General features: G+C 39.2%; 1 long non-coding RNA gene across 3 annotated transcripts; it reads left to right on the plus strand.

The window, feature by feature from the left end:
• The first annotated feature begins 3,280 nt into the window (after positions 1–3,280).
• LOC124075676 (uncharacterized) lies at positions 3,281–12,216 on the plus strand. Of its 3 annotated transcripts, none has more exons than XR_006846130.2 (4): positions 3,281–3,435; positions 3,503–3,630; positions 10,056–10,267; positions 10,965–12,216. It is a non-coding gene; the product is annotated as an uncharacterized LOC124075676 (long non-coding RNA). The 3 variants fall into 3 exon arrangements; XR_009224443.1 differs by having other exon boundaries at positions 3,281–3,410; XR_009224442.1 differs by lacking the exons at positions 10,056–10,267; positions 10,965–12,216 and adding an exon at positions 3,735–4,176.
• The last annotated feature ends 7,654 nt before the right edge of the window (positions 12,217–19,870 follow it).

Consider the following 19,870-nt stretch of genomic DNA (forward strand, 5'->3'; position numbering starts at 1 on the left):
AGATCAGAACTTACTTAACGACTGTGAAAATTAGAAAATTGTGTTCAAGGGCACATGGTTAGGTAAATAGTTACCCTGCTTAATGACAGAGCATGTTCTGAGAAATGCACGATTAGGCAATTTCATCATTGCATAAACATCAGAGAATGTACTTACACATACCTAGATGGCATAGCCAACTGCACACCTGGGCTGCATGACACATGAACATACGATAGAACATTACTCCCATGGTCGTGAGATTAAAATCATGCCACCAAGATGCAGTAAATGAGATGTATGAGGCTGCCGTCAGTGTACTATAACATATTTTACAGCATACTTTTTTAATAAGTAGGAGTATATGCTAAAATAATGATTAAAAATAGTATAAAAATGTATAAACCAGTAACAGAATGTTTCATTATCAAGTGTTATGTATTGTACAAAATCCTATGTGCTATACTTTTATACCACTGGCAACACAGTAGATATGTTTACACCAGCATCACCACAAACATGGGTAATGTGCAGAGCAACCGCACTATGATAACTATGTTGTCACTCGGTAACAGAAAATTTTCAACTCCATTACAATCTTAAGGGACCACCATCATATGTGTAACCTACACTTGGCCACAACAACATTATGTAGCACCTGACTAGTACAAAGTGTCCCTGGGATAGACCCAGTTCCAGCTCAGGGTGCATGACTTGGGGAGTGGTACACTGACAAGCTTTCAGCCCCTGCCTGCCCTCTGCACAGTGGCTTTGTGAGGGGCGTGGCCTGTACCATTATTTTAAGGCCATCCTTCATGGCAGGTTACATACATCTAATCTCCGAATAAGGGTGAATTTCAGTTAGCTCCAGCTGTCATAACACAATTCCACAGATTGGGTGGCTTAAAGAACAGAAATGTATTTCTCACAGTTCTAGAGGTGGGAAAGTCCAAGATCAGAGCACCAGCATGCTCAATCCTGGGGAGGGCCCTCTCTTGGGCTTGTGGACAGCTTTCTTCTCATTGTAAAGAGAGCTTCTCATATGGTAAAGAGAGCTCTGGTCTTCCTCATCCTGTAAGGGCACTAATCCCCTGACGGGGTCCCTGCTTCATGACTTCATCAAATCCTAATTACCTCCAAATGCCTTTATGTTGGGGGTTAGTGTTTCAATGTAGGAACTTTGAGATAGATACAAACATTCAGTCCACAATAGCCATAGTGCCCAGATATTTGATCAGATACTATTTTGGATGTTTCTGTGAAATTGTTTGTTGTTGTTGTTGTTAATGTGAATAACATTTAAGTCACTGGACTTTCAGTAAAGCAGATTACCTTACAAATGTATGTGTGTGTGTGTTGTGGGTGTGGAATGCAGAAGCTTATCCAGTGAGTCAAGGCCTACACGGAACAAAGACTTATCTCCCATAAGCAAGAAGAAATTCTGTCAGCGGACTATCTTTGGACCCAATTGCAGCTCTTTCTTGGGTCTCCAGCCTGTCTGTCCATCTTAGATTTTTGTTACCAAAATCACATGAACCAATTCCTTAAAAATCTCTTTCTTTGTGAATATAGATATAGATACAGGCATAGGTATAGATGGTATAGCAGCATCGTTTCTCTGGTGATTCCTGAATAATACACCCAAAATCTAGGCTTGTCTCACAACTCCCAAGTTTGTCTTGATATCCATGTGACAAGATGGAAGATGACCAGCATGCAAATAAGAGCACTCTAGGTGGGTTGGAACACTACCGAAAGGTTGCACATTAATACAACTATGTCACTGTAGAAGGCAGTCTTTATGACAGGCTGTAGGTCTCCACCTTTGGTTCTGTCCTAGTCAACACTTTGTCAGTGGTTTATGATGTAGGATCATGCAAATTCAATTTGGGGATGAAATGAAGCCAGGAGGTATAACTAACCTAACAGATGACAGGATCAAGATTTTGACAGGTTGAGTTACTATACTGAAATTTTCAAGAATAGTGATAAAACCCTATAGGTTTGTTTGTTTGTTTGTTTAGACCAGTAGTTGTAGCACAGCCATAGATTTAAATTTAGAAAGGTATATTTTCAATCGTACAGTTGAATTCTGTTCTTTTCAAATTCGAAATGAGTCAACAATATCATGTAACTCCCTCTAAATGTTTTCAGTATTGAAATTAAAAGATAAAAATATTAATGAATCTTGGACATCATTCCTCTGTGATCTGCATAGGTCTGAAAACATCAGGAATAATACAACCAATTGTAAAAAGGGATCACATTCCCAAATGGATGTGTCTCAAGGAGGCCCTGAAGGGAAGACCCTGGGTATCAGTTAAAATGACTCAGTAAGAGAACAGAGGATAATCAGTAGGAGGAACTGAAGATTGATATAACAAAGGAAAAAATATCCAAAGGAAGAGAGAGGGATCTTCATGAACCGGGAAGAAGAATCAGTTTTATTTTGGTGCCTTTCTGAACAGCAGAACCAAGATGCAAATGTAAAAATTTAGGATCAATAAAAGGATAAGCTTTCTAAAAACTGGAAACTCTGGCCAGGTGTGGTGGTGCAATCGTGTAATCCCAGCAGCTCAGGAGGCTGAGGCAGGAGGATCACAGGTTCAAAGCCAGCCTTAGCAAAAGCGAGGCACTAACCAACTCAGTGAGACCCTATCTCCAAATAAAACATATAAAAGGGCTGGGAATGTGGCTCAGTGGTTGAGTGCCCCTGAGTTTAATCCCTGGTACCAACCCCCCACCAAAAGAAAAAAGAAAAAAATCTAGGAAACTCTGCGAAAAGAGGTAGCCTCAGCTGAAAGTGTCCAACTCAAGCTATGGTGTCTCTTTATCCATTATCTTTCTTAAATGGACAGTCCATGTCAGTAACATCCTTATACACCCTCTATCTTATAAAACCACTGAACAGAATAGAAAATAAGTTGGCATGACCTGATCTCAGTGAGCCATTGCTAATGCTTAGGAATCACCCATTTCTTTTGTAAGTATTTGCAATTTAGTTAATAAGTTTCCTAGAGACCGATATCAATTATACCAATTACTAATTTGGAATTAAATAATCGTATTTATAAGTGCTATTTTTCGATCATCACAAGCATGAATAACTACCACTACTATTTTTCTTATCATTTCTAATAATGTCTCTGTCACTATCATGTTTTAAGTACTTAATCTCATTTAAACTTTCCTTCAACAACTACCTGAAGCTTAGAGACCTTGGGACTCTAGACGCTAGTTTGCAAGCAGTGAAGCTAATATTCAAACCCAAATCCATGTGATTTCCAAGTTCCTGCTCTGAACTGCTGGACTCTGCGAGCCGGTCTCCACAGGCGCCACATGTGTCCTTATTCTCTGTTGTGCTTTCTTTCTTTCTTTTTTTTTTAAATTTATAACTTTTATTAAAATGATCCCTTCCAGGTTCTAAACAGGTTTTCTTTTTCTTTTAAATCACAGGTAAATGGTTGGTGTTTTTTTTTCCTAGTAGCTTGAGAAATAATGTGTTTTCTGTTGTTCAATCTAGTAATGAAGCAAATTCCAGTGATAGAATTCCCGGCGCTAAACCATCCTCAGAGTTTCAACAGACACGAGTATGGCAGTGTGTAAAAAAGTGGATGTGGAACCGATGTGAATCTGCAACATGTATACGGGGTAAGAATGGGAGTTCATAATCTGTTTGAATCAAATGTATGAAATATGATATGTCATGAGCTTTGTAATGTTTTGTTGTGCTTTCTTTATCGTGTCACCTGCAGGGCCTTTCTGCCTCTTCTGTGTGTACCCTAGAAGATCTGGCTCATCTTTGCTCACTCTGACTGGCTCTGCCCAAGACAACCTTTTGTCTCTATATAAAATGGTTTGGTTACAAGTAAAAGAAACTCATATGGAATGAATTTATTCAAAAAAGTGAATTTATTAGCTCACAAGATGTTTAAATAGCAGAAAAGAAAAGGGTAGATCTACTCTTGGATAACAAAGGAACAAGGACCAGACCTGCAAGCCTCTGCTCTCCTTGTCTGGCATCCTGCCCTGCCTGCCTGTCAGCTTCCTTCTCCAGTCTGACCTTTCCCACTAGGCAGGAGCAAAGGCCCCTGGCAGATTATAGTCTTAGTTTTAATTTCAGAACATAGCTTTTTTGAAAACTCTCTGTATTAAGATATATATATTTTTACAATAAACATACCCATTTAAATCATACCTTTCAATGGGTATTAATGAATTTGTACACCCACACATAATCAAAATTGCAACCCTAATATAGAATATTTTTATCACCCCAACTGAAGTTTGTAACAACCATGGGAAATATTCTGGTCAGATTTGAGCCAGTACCTCCTCTGTAAATCAGCTCTCAGGAGGACAAGAATCAAGGTGAACTAAAAATCAAAAGGTCAGAATGGCCAATTACTGTGGTGCATGACTATAATTTTAATCCCATATACTTGGTAGGCTGAGGCACGAGGATCTCAAATTTTAAGCTACCCTCAGTAACTTAGTAAGACTCTGTTTCAAAATTAAAAAATAAAAAGGACTGGGAATGTGGATTAGTAGTAAATCACCTCAAGGTTCAATCCCCAGTTCAACAACTAAAAAAAGATAGGAGTGGAGGAAGGGCAGATAGGCATAGTCTATAGCTCAGACATGGCTTATGGAGGAATCATTTTGAATTTGGGGGAAGAGAACAGCACTCTATATCAATCTTGGTCCAGTCAGAAGATCAAAACTGCATGGTAATTTTAACAGTAAATTTTTTAACACAGAAAAGCATTAGCTATAGGAGGACATTGTAGTAACAAGGAATTGGCAATAAGAAGTAGAGAAACTAAAGAGCATCCAAACAGCAGCTCTAAGGAATGGCCACTATTCCTAGGACTGAGATCTAGATCCTGGCAAAGGCAGGACCATGGCTCACCAAATGGGCAGTGTGAGATGCTGGTGAAACTTGCTGGAAATTCTTTCTCTGGAAATTTTCAGAGAGCTATTGTCTAGGGTCCCAGGGAAAGCTATTCACCATGAGGTATCTCATGGAAGCAATCTAATACAACATTGCCCGAGGCAGGAGCCAGAGGAGGCTGCTGGCCCACGGGCATGGGGATATGCTGTGCACTGAAAGAGTTGGAAACAGGAGAAGCCATGAGTACTAGGGAAGCAGGCACTGGAGAAGCCGTTGAGGAAGGCTGCCAAGCTAGCACTTCAAAACCAGGAAGCAAAACCCTTTCCTGCTACAATGGCAAAGCTCAACATCACACCAGCTGGTGAAGCAAAAATATCTTAAGGTCCCAGATCTATTTTCACAGATCAGGCAAAAAGAGGAAAAAAAATGCATTTGAGAAGAAATATGTCAATAATCAGCATGCACTTTAATTTGTTTTTATTAACCATCCTCTAGATTTTGTAGTTCACACTATCCAGTCGAATATTGATTACATGCCTTCCCAGTTATCACATAAATATATATTTGCGTGCATACATATGGACTGGTCTTGCCAACTGAATAGGAACTTCCAAAAAAAAAAGAAACACTCTGTAAGTTACCATACGTTCCCTTTCTCCCCTATCCATAGGAATTCCTACAGCGCTAGGCTCAGAGCAGTTTTTTAATGACAGAGATTCCAAAACAACCCCAGACCTCTACACCAGTGCTTCAAAAAGGAAGCCTCAGGCCAAAGCCACAGACAAGTCTGCTCATCTAAAACTTTTTATCTGCACCATGTTTTCTTTTCCTAATTTTTTGAAATGTTGAATTACTGGCCAATGTGCAAAATTGGAAATTTCACAAAGAAATGAAGAGTTCTGGAAAATTTGGAAAGAGATGACACAGTAGGTCTCCAAACACTGGCTGGCGTTGGGCATCAGCCGTCTTTTTAATTCACACACTCTTTATTTTGCCACAGACCCATAAGAACTGTTCATTTTGTCACAGCCCCATATGGACTGTTCATTTGCATCTTAAAGGTATTAGAGTTCTTTACCTCTGCTCTGTAGTCAAAGATGATTCACTTCTTTTGCCAGGTGAGGAACGTGGAAAACAAACACTACGTAGACATAAGTATTTTGCAAATACTAACCATTTTCAGTCTTCTTTGCAGAATTATTGTCTTTAAATTGGGAGGTCCTATTGAGTCGAGAAGAAAATTAACATAGCTTATATGAACCAAAGATCATTGGCAGGGGCTTGGAAGAAAAAGTAGACAGAATCTAACCCAAGAATCATCACTACTATTATCTAATCAGGAATCTGGAGGGATCCCAAAGCCTCCCAGATCTTCGGCTTCCTGATCTGTAAACAAAAAGACTGGCTCAGATACTGTGGGGTTCTAACAGGTTGTCAGAAGCAGGAGCTCTAACCATCAAAAGAAAAATTGAGGACCTTGTGCCTGATACAGGGTGCTGCATGAAACAAGAACTTTAAGTATTTCCTTGATTTTAAACTTCTCTTTGCTGGCTTAAGACATTCTTGGTTTGACCATGTTGCCATACTTCCTATACTGCCAGGTAAACACCCAGGGCAGTCTTGAAGAGAAATAACCATAGTGTGATCTCATCCTGAGAGCATTTTACAGAAAGTAAAGAAACTTTTAAAATGCAAGTGAATTTATTCCATTAACAAATACTTACTGAATGGCCAGCACCGTTCCACACTCTGTGTGGTGTATGCTGCAGACACATTTGTGTGACCTCTGCATTATGACGGACTATGCACCTCATTCGCAGTCAGCTTTCATGGGAAGCGTATGTCTGTACTTTTAATTACATTTTTAAATGAAAATTGTATTTTAGTCAAGTGTATGAAAACATAGGCCCTTCAGAATAGGACCATTTATTAATGAGGTGAGGTTACTTAATTACTTATCACACATTCAGAGGTGCAAAGAAAAGGTAGCTTCATTTACTCATTATTTCTTTATTTGATAAATAAATCAATCATTCTCCCTCAAAGCTGATTCTTGCGAGGCAGAACCTTTTAATCTGACAGGTGGAGTTAATCCAATAAAATGATATGAGCAGTCTCTTACCAAACACTGTGTTTTAGTATTTTGGCTCCTCGACCTTGCCATGCTCCTTCCCAGGGGTCACTGGAGATGTGGAATTGAGCGGGGTTTTATGTGACCTGTTGTGGATGCACATAGTATCCCCTGCCTCCTTGCTGATATGTTGCAGAGCTGCTAGACAGGGCTGCTCTCTGCTTCCTGGGCCATCAGCCACATTTAATGTATTGGTTACTCCTTCCTCCTTCTAGCACTTTCTTGATTGGGCTTCTAACCATCCCATCTTGGTCCTCCCCATGGCCTACCCGCTCAGTCCCTTTGGTTAGTTGCTCCTGATGTCCCGAGCCTTGAGCCCCTGGTCTTCTCTTCTTATTCCCTAGCTGATCTTTACAACTTCCTGCCTTTTAATAGCATCCATCTGGAGTAACCCTCAAATCTATATCAACAGACCAGACCAGCACTCTCCTCTGAAGTCCACACACATTTGACCAGTGTCCTACCTGGCAATTTCAATTAGATGAATGAAAGTCATCTCAGACTCAACATGTCCAATCTGAATTCTGACATCCTCCCTTCCACTTACCATGGCATGTACATATCATTCAGGAGCCAGACCATAAATCTTGGGGTCACTCTCAACTCCTTTCCTCAGTCTCTTCTGCACACAGCCAGTATGAGCCTTAAAAATTTTAGATAATGTTCTTTCTGATATACATGTGTCTGCTCAAAATCTTCCATTGCCTTTCTACTTTACTCAAAGTGAAGCTTGGTCTATCTGCTCTGATCTCCCACATCCTGTCTGATCTCAGGTTCTACTGCTTTATTTCTTGCTGATTCAAGTCAAATTGACCACCCAGCTCTTCTAAAAAGATGGATTGCAAGCTCTGACCTCAGGGCCTTTGCTCTAGTTATTCCCTTAATCTAGAATGTTCCTACCTACGACAGCCACGTGGTTTATACCTATGTATCTTTCATGTCTCTTCCTTATATGGAAGTCCTTCTCAGTATAAAATACTAACCCCTCTATTCTGATACTTCTTATCACCTTCCTTTGCTTTAGGTTTTCTATAGCATCTACAATCATCTGACACATTTCCTGTTTTCTCCCTCTCCCTCCCACCCCTCCTCTCCCCACCCCCCACTCCACCCAACCAGGATATAAGCTTTTTATAACCATAGAGACTTGACATGATCAATCTCTGTAAGATTGATCCATGCTGTTGCAAAATATTCTATTCTATTCTGCTACTATTGTATCTTCAAATGTTAGAGTGCTCTTTAGTACATCGTAGTTGCTCAAGAAGTGTTGGTTGAATTAATGAGTAAATGAAGAGATGACTCCTGACATTTGTCTAATCCTTTGCCTTTGAACATCATGCTAATACCCACATATTAGCCCTTACTCTATAAGCTTTGGCCTTTTGCTACTCATGTAACTTCTTCACCTTGACCCCAAAACTTTGCCAATTACAGATACCTTCAGCACCCCGAAGTCCTCATCTTGGGGCACCTGAAATCTTCTGCATAGTAAGTACATCACACCAAAGCCTGAGGCACCAGGAGCTCTGCCTTGGAGCCCTATCCACCCATTTTATGCCTCTACCCTGTATCCTCACCCCATGTCATGCTGAAACAGTTGTGCAAGAGGCTTCTCCTGATGTGCACAGTCTCCCCTCAGGGGCCAGGGAAGCATGTTTCTAGGCTGAGTGCTGAGAAGCTCCCCCATGCCTAACTGGCACTTTAAAAAAAATTTTCCTTAAGAAAATTTTAAATATACAGCAAAGTTGGAAGAATTTTAGAGTAAATACTTACATAGCTACATTCAGTTATTACCATTCAAATTTAAGAATATTTTTCTTTTATCACATATATATCCATCTGTCCTTCTCCTTTACCAATCCACCAATATATTTTATTATTTTGACATATTTCAAAGTAAATTTCAGATATCTGTATGCTGCTGCCTAAATAGTTCATCATACTTATGACTGAGTAGCTATACTTGCATTACATAACTCATATACAATGAAATATTCAAATCTAAATTACACCATTGTGGATGCTCACCAATGCATACACATGCATACCTCTGTGCTATCCAAATTTCTATCAAGACACTAGAACTTCACCACCACCCCAGGAAACGCTCATGTCTACTTCCACTCAACTCTTACCTCCAGCTCCCAGAGGCAACCAATGGTCTGAAATTTTTCCAATATAGATTACTTTTCACTTTTCTAGAGATTCATATGGAATAATACTCTACTTTGTTGAATGAGGCTTTTTTCACACCACTATGAACAAATATAGCTAGTTAAGTGTTTAGGTAGAAATATATTGATATCAAATATGATAGATAAATGGATGGATGGAAGGATAGATGAAAGGATGAATAAATGTCTGTGAGATTGATCCATGCTGTTGCAAAATAATGTATTAATAATATATCCCTTTTATTACTGAACAGCATCTCAACATATGAAGATACCACATTCTTTAAATATTCCAATTGATGGTCGCTTGGATTATTTCCAGTGTATGTTTATTAGGGAAAAGCTCCTCTGAACATTCCTGGATAAGTCTTCTCATAGACATGTGTTTTCATTTTTTCTTGGGTAAATTCCTAGAATTGAAATTCCTGGCTCATAGGATATTCATATTTTTACTTTCGTTTTAAAGAAAACAATAAAAATACCTGCCAGGACATTGTCAAAGAGTTTATACCTTGACTCTAGTCAACCATGTCTAAGAGTTCTAGTTCCTCTACATGGAACTGGCATCTTCAGTGTCCAAAACCTGGATCTCTGGCTTCTGCCCTGAAGAAAAGGAGATGAGAAATGATTATCTTCCTTTACTTCCATTTCTCTTCTTCCTATCATTCCTTTTTTTTTTCTCATCTTCCTGAGTTTTCCCAGCAGGATGAGGGAGACCTTTCTCCAGCTTTTTTGTTTTCTATCCATTGTGTTGGTAGCAGTTTGAGTTCCATCTAGAATTCACACACTAAGTTAATCAGGGGAAGTTAAACATAAGGGTTGTCCTTTCTGATTAAAGATGAATTATAAAGAAAAACTCTATATGGTACCCTAGGGCTGAGGGGGGGCATCCAAGGAAGGAAGAACTTGGAAGGGGTTCAGACATCATGGAGGAAGGTGTGCTTCAGCCTCGGCATGGCAGAAGAGTTTGCTGGCTTAGCCTGCCTGAGCTGGTGGGTGTTGCTGGACACCATGCAATGCTGTGGGGAGCAGACCGTGAAGCAGAGGATCAGCAGCCAGTGCCATGCGTGCACAGTGGGAACCCACGTACTTTCAAGGTGTGCTGGTGGCTCCGTGTGTGATTTGCCCTACACAGTTGCTTGTATGTTTCACAGAGTTCTTGTTACCACATGGAACACACAGAGAAAAGGTTCTCACCCGGTCAAGGCTGCTAACACACAGAATGTTCATGTTCTGGGCCTTTGAATGGGGAAGGCTCTGTGTAGCATCCTCACACCCATATTGCTGACCTGTGGGTCTGCAGAAAGTTCAGGAAGCTTGTTCTTCTTGCAGTGTCCCTCCAGTGCCCTCTACTGAGAAAGTTTCCGATCCTGCTCACTCTAAGGAGAAATGTTTAAAGGAACACCATTGGCTATCACAGGGCATCCATATGGAAGGGTACATTCAGACATGAGAGGCAACAGGTGAGGGTGGCCGCTGATGTAACACCCTTCTCCACTCCAGGCTAATCCTTAATGGTCAATGGGGAATGATAAACAGAAAACTAGTTTCCCGACTGTGACAGATTGTTTCAAAAATAGCCAGGGTAATTCCTCCCTTCTCTTGCAATGAGACTTTTAGTTCTTGCCATCAAGAGAGACAGTATCTTTCTATATTCCTTGAATCTTGGTTGACCATGCATCTTATTCATTATCTTAATGGCCAATAGAATAAAAGCAAACATGATGTAAGCAGATACTTGGAAAGTGCTTGTTCATTGGAGCTTGGTCTCTCTTGCCACTAGGAACCTTCTGCCACCATGGGAAGGAGTCTGGTTTAGCCTTCTAGAGGATGAGAGCTCATGCAGATGTTGAGTCCAGCCAGTCCAACATTCCTAGCTGACACCATGCTAGACCATCCAGCACCAGAGCCAAACCAGAACAGACCAAAAAAACCCACATACCAGAAAGCAATAAGAAATGCCTCAGCATTAAAAGAGAATAAAATCATGGCATTTGTAAGTAAATGGATAGAGTTGGAGAATACTATGCTAAGTGAATTAAGCCAATATCAAAAAAACAAAGGCCAAATGTTTTCTCTGATATGTAGATGCTGATCCATAATGGGTATGGTGGGGAGGGGAGCCTGGGAGGAATAGAAGAAGTTTAGATAGGGCAAAGGGAGGGAGGGGAAGAGAGGAGGCATGGGGGTAGGAAAGACAGTGGAATGAGATGGACATCATTACCCTAAATACACGTATGAAGGCACAGATGGTATGACTCTACTTTGTAAACAACCAGAGGCATAAAAAATTATGCTGTATATGTGTACTATGAATTGAAATGCATTCTGCTGTCATATATGACAAATTAGAATAAATAAATAAATTTTTAAAAAAGAAATGTTTGTTATTTTAAGTGATCATGCTCCAGTTTTGTGATGGAAAAAAACAGACACAAAATAATAAAAACTTTAATGAGAATATTTCCAAAAATGTATGCTCATATATTAATATTATATTATAGCAATAAACTATTATAAGCAACTTAATTACCTGGGAAAAAAAGCTTTGTTTACCCTAAGGAACAGGTTTGTTTGTACCTGGTGAGTCATTTTTCTTAAAGAATTAATCCTATTTCCTTTTTTACTCAGATACCAAGAAAAGCAGAGCCCACTTGTGGCTCATTTTTTAGCTCTTCTAAATGTTCAAATTCTTCTCCAAGTTTTAATTTTCTATTTATATGTTTCTCTGTTCCTAACCAATAACTCATTTATAATTTGCCTGTTTGGGTTTATATATTCACATAAGATGTCTCTAATGATTTTTTTTTTGGAATGAGATTAGATATGAGCATATATAATTTTTGGCATATAAAAATAATGTCACCACTTATGAATATAATGCTAAAACCATAAAAGACATTGCATTTTCTTTTATAATAAAGCTATTTACTTCACTGTATGAAGCTCACTTTTTGCAAAAGATCAAAATAAAATGTGTGATTTCCGGTTCAGACAATAATTATCTTGAATTAAAAAGCAATAACAAACAAAAACCTTCCATCTTATAAAATTTTGTTTTTATAAAATTGAGAGGGGCTGGGGATGTGGCTCAAGCGGTAGCGCGCTCGCCTGGCATGCGTGCGGCCCGGGTTCGATCCTCAGCACCACATACAAACAAAGATGTTGTGTCCACCAAAAACTAAAAAATAAATATTAAAATTTTCTCTCTCTCTCTCTCTCTCTCTCTCTCTCTCTCTCTCTCTCTCTCTCTCTCTTTCTCTCTCTCTCTCTCTTTAAAAAAAAATAAAATAAAAATAAAATAAAATTGAGAAAGATGTCTCTTATTTAGGTAGTTAGGATAAATTGAATGTAAGTCCAAATCAAAACAAAATTTTGTGTTTTCAAGTCATTACACACAAAGTAAAGCAATCCTCTAGTTTTCAAACTTTGGCATTGTTCCTTATATTACCATTAACCTGAGCTTGAAAGAACTTGGTTGCTTCTGTTTTTAATTACTGTATAATTTTTAACCAGACATTTGGATAATGTTAAACCATTTTGCAGGGTTGATCCATTCCTCTCCAAATCAAATCGTTCGTGAGAGAAATATGTTAAAGTTCATAGACCAAAACAAGTTACAGATCTTGAATTAAGCAAAAGTGATCTTTAAAAAATGAGGGCATTGCCCTTTTATGACAATAAATGTGGATCTACTATTTCAAAGTGGTCTACATACCCAGTTTTGGTGGGGGAGGCCAGTCAACTGTGAAATAGGTTGTCAAAAATAAAAGTCTAAAATATGATATAACTGCACCCCCCCACCCACACACACACAGAGACACCTCAACCCTCATTCTACTGGAAAGTCTAAGGTGTTCATTTACTTAGCAGAAAATCAGCTGAGCCTCCCTGCAGATAAAGTTGGAATTCCACAAATAAAATTCGCTGTGGTGACAACTCTCCCTGTAATTGGAATACTTCAAAATATTAAACATGTAATCCAAGAGTAATTGGAAGGCAGTGCACGTTTCCATAATTAGTCCATCACTTTTATTTACCTCATGTATAATACATGACAGCCCACACCGTAAAATAAATTAACAGCTAAATGTCAGATCTCCCCTCTTATTTAGGCCATCTGCCTAGGTGTTCAGATTGACACACACTGGCATAAGAAATTATAGAGACCAGACAAACCCAACTGTCAGAGAAGAGCTGCTGCCCAGTGGCTCCGACCTCAGGGTTTGCTCTTGACGGCTTTTCCTCCTCCACCATTCCCAGTCTTTGCCGATTTCCAAAGTCTAAATGTTTTACAATCTAAATTATTATTTTTGCAAGTCTTGACTACATTTCAGGACATGGGAAAATTGAATCATATATTTTCCTGCAAGAATATACATTATTTCATTGAAGAGAGAAAGTCTTTTGAGTTCTGAGCCCACCAGTCTTGGGTTCCCCCTAGGAACTTTCCAGCAAGGAGATTTTTTCCTCATAACTGAGTAATCTCTCTTTTCTGAAATCAATTTTGGAGATTCTGATTGGCACACTCACAATTGGAGGGAAGGGTGGGCTGTGCCTGTCAGCTCTGGGGAGGTCCAGAGGACGAAAAGAAAATTCAGAGCCAACATTTCTAGGTTTTATGCTTCCTGAACTCCCTTTCCACTCTTTTTTTTAAAATTTTGAGATATAATTCTTTAAATTTGTTATAATTAGTTATAACATGACAATAGAATGCATTTTGACACATCATATATTCATGGAGTATGACTTCTCATTCTTCTGGTTGTACATGATGTAGAATCACACCAGTCATGTAATCATATACGTACATAGGGTTATAATGTCCAATGCATTCTCCTCTCCTTCCTACCCCCATACTCCCTCCCCTCTCTTCACTCCCCTCTGCCTAATGCAAAGTTCCTCTCCATTCTTAAGCGCTCTAGTCCTACAGCTTATGAAAGTCTGGTCAATGGGGTGTGGCCCTCTCTATGTTCCCAACTGCCCAAGCAAAGACAATATCATGGTTTTGCCAATTAGAAAAGTCTAAGATTTCAAAAGCAAATTAGAATCCCACCATAATTGCCCAGTATGGGGCCTTGCCTCCTGCTGTCACCCACCCTTCCTTCTCATAAGCTTGGAGGCCTCCTTGAAACCCTTTCAAACTCCTTATCAGGTTCATTTCAGTAAGTACCATCACTCAAAAAGGGAAGGAGGGAAGACAGTGACTCAGGGACCAGTAATGCTGCTCCTTTGAGAAGTGGAAGGGGAAGCTGACAGGTAGGTTTCACCAGCCAAGAGCCAGGGCTCCAACTAACTTTATCTGACTAGGCTTGAATTTCGGCTGTAATGCAAATGCCTTTTGTGGTTTGGGATGAATTACATAACCATCTCTTCCTCCTCCAAAGAATAATAAAAAATAATTTATTGTACTTGTAACACACCTTTCATTGCCATAGCTCAAATGCTTAGATTAGCTCCCTCCCTACCTATCATGCTGTGATGTGAAAATTAATTAGCTAATGTCTGTAAAGTGCTTTCAAGATGAAAAGTGCCATATGAGTGCTAAGTGCCACCTATGAGTACCAATAAAGACAACCTCATAGAGAACATAATAGATCAGCAGGGGACCTAGCCAATAGCCAACTTGAAAAAGCAAGGGGAACAAACAAACAAGAGAGAAAAAAAAAAAAAAAACAAATACAGTCACCATAAGAAAGGGACTTCCCAAGTCATAAACTTTTTTAAACTTCCCAAGATGCAGACTTTTTGTGCAAGAAAAGAAACAGGCACACCAGGATGGAAACACAGCTTGGGAACAAGATGAAGGCCAATGATTTACTCGCTGGTGTCTCATCAAAACCCCTGTGCATTCTTGGGGGATGTTAGTATAATTAATTTCCAAAAGAGGTAAAATTAAATGAGATATGATGGACTATTTGCCTGAGGACCACTGGCCTTATTTAGAAAGAGGGATAAATAGATGTTTTATATTGACATCACTTTATCATTTTCAAAGTCCTTTTCCTGTAAGTCATCTCTCTTCACCTGCATATAACTATTTCAAGTGGATGCAATAAATGCTGTTATTCCCATTTTACATATGACAACAAGGGTCAGGGGACTTATCTGATCAAAATTATAGAGCTAGTAAGTGATAAAAGAGGAACTCCAACCTGTCTTCACCACAAACCCAGTGTTCTTTGTATGATTCCATATTAGCTAATGGTCATCATACAATTAGAAGGCATTGCCAATAGATTATGAAATATTTTAATGTTCAGTTTCCTTAAGCAACTCCTAGAAATTTTTCCTAAGTAGTTTAGCATATGCCAAAATATCTAGTATTTTATAGCTTTTTATAAAAATGGGAAAAAAAGAAAACCCAAATGTTTAGCACAAATGTCTGAATAAATACATAACCACAAAAGCAAATATTAGGGGCAACCATTTAAAATAATGTCATAGAAATATCTTTATTAGTATGAAATTCTTCCACTATAAATTGTCAAATATGTATAATATACTTTTTAAAATTAATTGTTCTATGCACACATCATAGAACAATATCTAGAAAGATATGCAATCCAATATAAGGTGAATTCCAGATGATAGGAAGGTAGTGATTTTCATTTTCATCTATTGGATCATCTGTACTTTCAGAGTTTGTTCCATTTATTTGTACAGTAGAAATCATGAATAAAAATCATTGCAACCCAAATCACTTTAAGTCACCACAAAGGTGCTGGATTCAGGAAAGATCAACCTTATTTAAAAAGACTGCTTACTATAAATGTCCTGAACAGAGCAAAGCCTGCACCTAGGAGAGGAAAGTGGGATTGCTCTACCCTCTACCTATCATTTGCAGCTCACTGGGAAGTGTCCTGGAAGATGCCCTTGCCCCTTCTTATACAAGGGTCTGCCTGAGCACCTGCTAGAGTTGGTTAGATCTCAAATGTCCATTCTCCTGTGTCAGATTCCTCTACATCACTGAGAATGTTCTGGCTGTGTATTGAAATGAACAACAGGCTCTAGAAACATACCACTGTCTCCTGGTACTAAGGAATATACTGTGGTAAAACTTGATTTAAGAATACAGGTAGAACTGGAAGCAACGAGTTTAAATTGCAGCAAGAGAACCTAACAGTAGATACCAGGGAAGGATTTCCAGATAGAGGAGAAGGAAGCAGGGAGCCTCACAGAAAGGCATTCTCTGTGGGTTTGGAGGATGTAGTCAAAGGTTTCTAGGGTTAGCAAGCTAGGTAGAATTACCAAATGGCTTTCTTCAATACTCCTAGTTCCTTCCATGGTGAATATGTTGAGATACAGTGCCCCTGATTATGTTACATGGCGATAGGTATTTTGTATTTGTTATTAGGTTATTAATCAATTGACTTCAAGATAAGCAAAAGTGAGTTACCCACTGGATTTAATGACATGAGTCCTGGGCCAGGGATGAGGAATATAGCTGGTCTCTAGAAGGTAAGAATGACCCCCAGCTCACAGTCAGCAAGAAATTAAGGACCTCCTTTGCATAATCACAGGAACCTAACCCTGTAACCCAAATGAGTTTGGAAATAGATTGTTCTTTAGGGTATTCAGATAAGAGTCCAGTCCAGCCAACACCTTGACCTTAATTTTGAGGGTCCCTAACCAAAAAGAAGCTAATGGAGCCTTCCTGAACTTCTGACTTATACAACTGTGTTAATAAACAGGTATTAAACTTGTCATGCAGCAACAGAAAACTAGTTATATAAGAAGTGAACTAGAGATTGGTTTTTTTCGTTTTTTTCTCATTTAGTCAGTTTGGAAACTGAGATACAGTGATGTTGAGTGATTTGGGAGGAAACTAAAAATGGACTGGAATACAGGTGACACAGGTGCACAGCTCAGCTCTCTGTTCTCCATCCCACCTCCCTGCTTACAGCCTGGCTCCCGGGATTGCATTTAACCAGTGTGGCTTATAGTCCAGGAGGAAAGACGAGATTGTCATTTGAGGTCCATGCCAGCAATACAATTCTAATATATTTTTTGAGTTCTAAAAAAAATGAACTAAAATTGATATGGAATGCACAGACACTTCTCTAATTTAAAAACAATCAATAATATTTATAAGCTTCACCCAAGACTTAAAATGCTGACAATGTTTTACGATCCACTTCCGTCTCCAATAAGTGACAGTTTCAGTTTTCATTTCAGTGAAGTTCAGCAAATTTTACCACATTCGAATTCCCTGGGAGGTTACATGTAGAATAATCTTTCAAGGCCAGTGTTGTACAACTTTCCCTAACAAAAATGACTTAAATTGTTAGGGAAAAAAGAGAGAGAGAGATGAAGAAAGTTGAGAAGCTTTCACTGAGAAAAAACGTCTTCAAAGTCACCTATAGTTTCATATTGTCTCTGTGACAGAATGCCAATGTACTATCACACATATTCCAGTAAAGTCTGAAAGCAGTGCCATCAGTTGCATTCCTAGCAATTGTCGAGACCAAGGAAGACATTAGCTCTTGTCTCTCTTGTGATTAATCAAGTATCATTAATAAATGTAACACAATTCATGATGATATGATGGATAATGGAGAATTTACTCATAAAAAATGAGTAACCAGGAATGAGTCTACTTACCTTCTATGCATGACTAAATTCAGATGTGTAAGAGAAAGGACCCAATCACATTGTGTTTGAAAAAGCCACTTTTTAAAGGTAATGTTTATAATTCCAGGATCATTCTGCCACCATTTACTTTTCCCTTGGACCTGGGTTTGCTATGGATTTTGTTCTCCCTCCTATTGTTATTCCTTAGGACTCCATGGCCTCCGCCATAGGACCATAGTACTGGCAGGAACCTCAAATGACAATCTTATCGTTCCTCTTAGACTACATACCATGCTGGATAAAAGTGATCCTGGGAGCTGGGAGGGAGGTGGCATGGAGGACAGAGTACTGGGCCATGTGCCCATGTCACCTGAACTCCAGTCCCAATTTTGCCACAGTTTCCTCCCAAATCCCTCAGTAGCACAGACAGTTATACTGAAAGGTAACTGCTGATCCTCCCAGTTAACCTATCAATTTCTACCAACCGTTACAATCACTCAAGAGAAACAAAGATTGTTAAATGCTTTTGAGGGCACAATTTGTCCTTCTTTGATTCCTTACTAATGTTTTCCACAAACACCTGTGGTGCTCACTTAATTACATTTTTTTCCCTATATTTTGTAGACTTTTAGATTCCAAATTCTAAGATCTTTGCAGGGTTTAACTAAGAGTGGTGCTGCCCAATGCAACTCTTTCTCATAGAAACGTTCTCTGGTTGTCCAGTATGGTAGCCACTTGCCATATGTGACTAATGAGCACTTTGGAATGTGGCTCTTAAGAGAAAGCAACTGAATCTGCCACAGTCTGGCTGGGCACAAATGCCGCAGTCTGGCTGGGCACACAATCACGAGCCACCACACAGCTTGTAGATTCAAACAGCAACTCTTTATTCCCGAACTCACACCAGCCGTCTACAATCACGTTCTGGGGAAATCCACGTTCTCTGCCCAAATCCACCTCCACTGGGCTTCTATCTCCAAAATATACTGTCTAAATCCCGTGAGAACTCAAGGGGAACTCAGGCAGCAGGATACGCCCTATTCCCAGCAGGAATAATCTTAAACCTTAAACCTGGAACCTAAACTGGGAACGCCCTAAACACGATTATCTTAAAACCGGGAACACCCTAATCTGCCTTGGTCCTTGAACAAGGTCACCTACATTCAATGTCACTGCAACATGTCAGCAACATGGGGTACACTGGCAAGGAAATTGTCATACCTACTTGGCTAATGGCTCCCAGCAGAATCTTTATTTTTATTGAATTTTAATTAATTCAAATGTTAATACCACGTGTGGCTATTGGCTACTGCATTGGATAATGTAGCCCCAGAGATTCAGGTCAGGATTGGCTTCAACTATTAAAAAGCCAAGTCTCTGGGAAGTTTGGCCCCTTGGTCATGAGTTTCTTCAAGAATGCTCATTTTACACTTGTGGTGTTGCTCTGGCTCACATTATCAGCTATTCACCAGATAAATATGCATATTATAACTACATTCCTTTCTTGCTTATAATAGGAATAATAGCAATAACAATGGCTCCTATTTACAGAGTGCCTATGGCGGGCCAGACAAAACTGCAAAGAGCCTTCTAAGGAAGGATTTCTGAATACATTCCTTCATTCATTTAATAAGTATTACAATGCAAGTTAAATAAATGAATCCATTGTGGTTTAGCTATACTATTCTTTGCAACATTTGACATTTTCCTTATATTCATCCACTATACTTTACCTCCTAATATAACCTAATGATCAAAGTACAGGAAAATTATTAGCATTACATTTCTTTCCACAAAGGTAAAATGCCTTTGGTATGATATTTCATCATATCAAAGACATCCACTGCTTTCCTGCCACGATTTGTCATTATGACTCTGTCCATTTCTCCTGGTTTCTTTAGAGCAAGGAACAAAACACAACTGTGGGTACAAGGGGGGAAAAAAAACCTAATCTGAAAGAGTTGGTACCAAATAAATTCCCTTAGACGTTTTGGATCGACATGCATCCAGAGACAAATTTCTGGTAGCTATAAAAGAGAACAAATTTCCTTGGCAGAGGGAGCGGGGCCAACGTGTTTGACAATTGGATGATATAGTGGCTAAGCCTGGAAAATG

The sequence above is a fragment of the Marmota monax genome, unplaced genomic scaffold, assembly GCF_021218885.2.
Source record: "Marmota monax isolate L192 unplaced genomic scaffold, Marmota_monax_Labrador192_F-V1.1 WCK01_AAM20220418_F8-fsc00036, whole genome shotgun sequence".
Lineage (NCBI taxonomy): Eukaryota > Metazoa > Chordata > Mammalia > Rodentia > Sciuridae > Marmota > Marmota monax.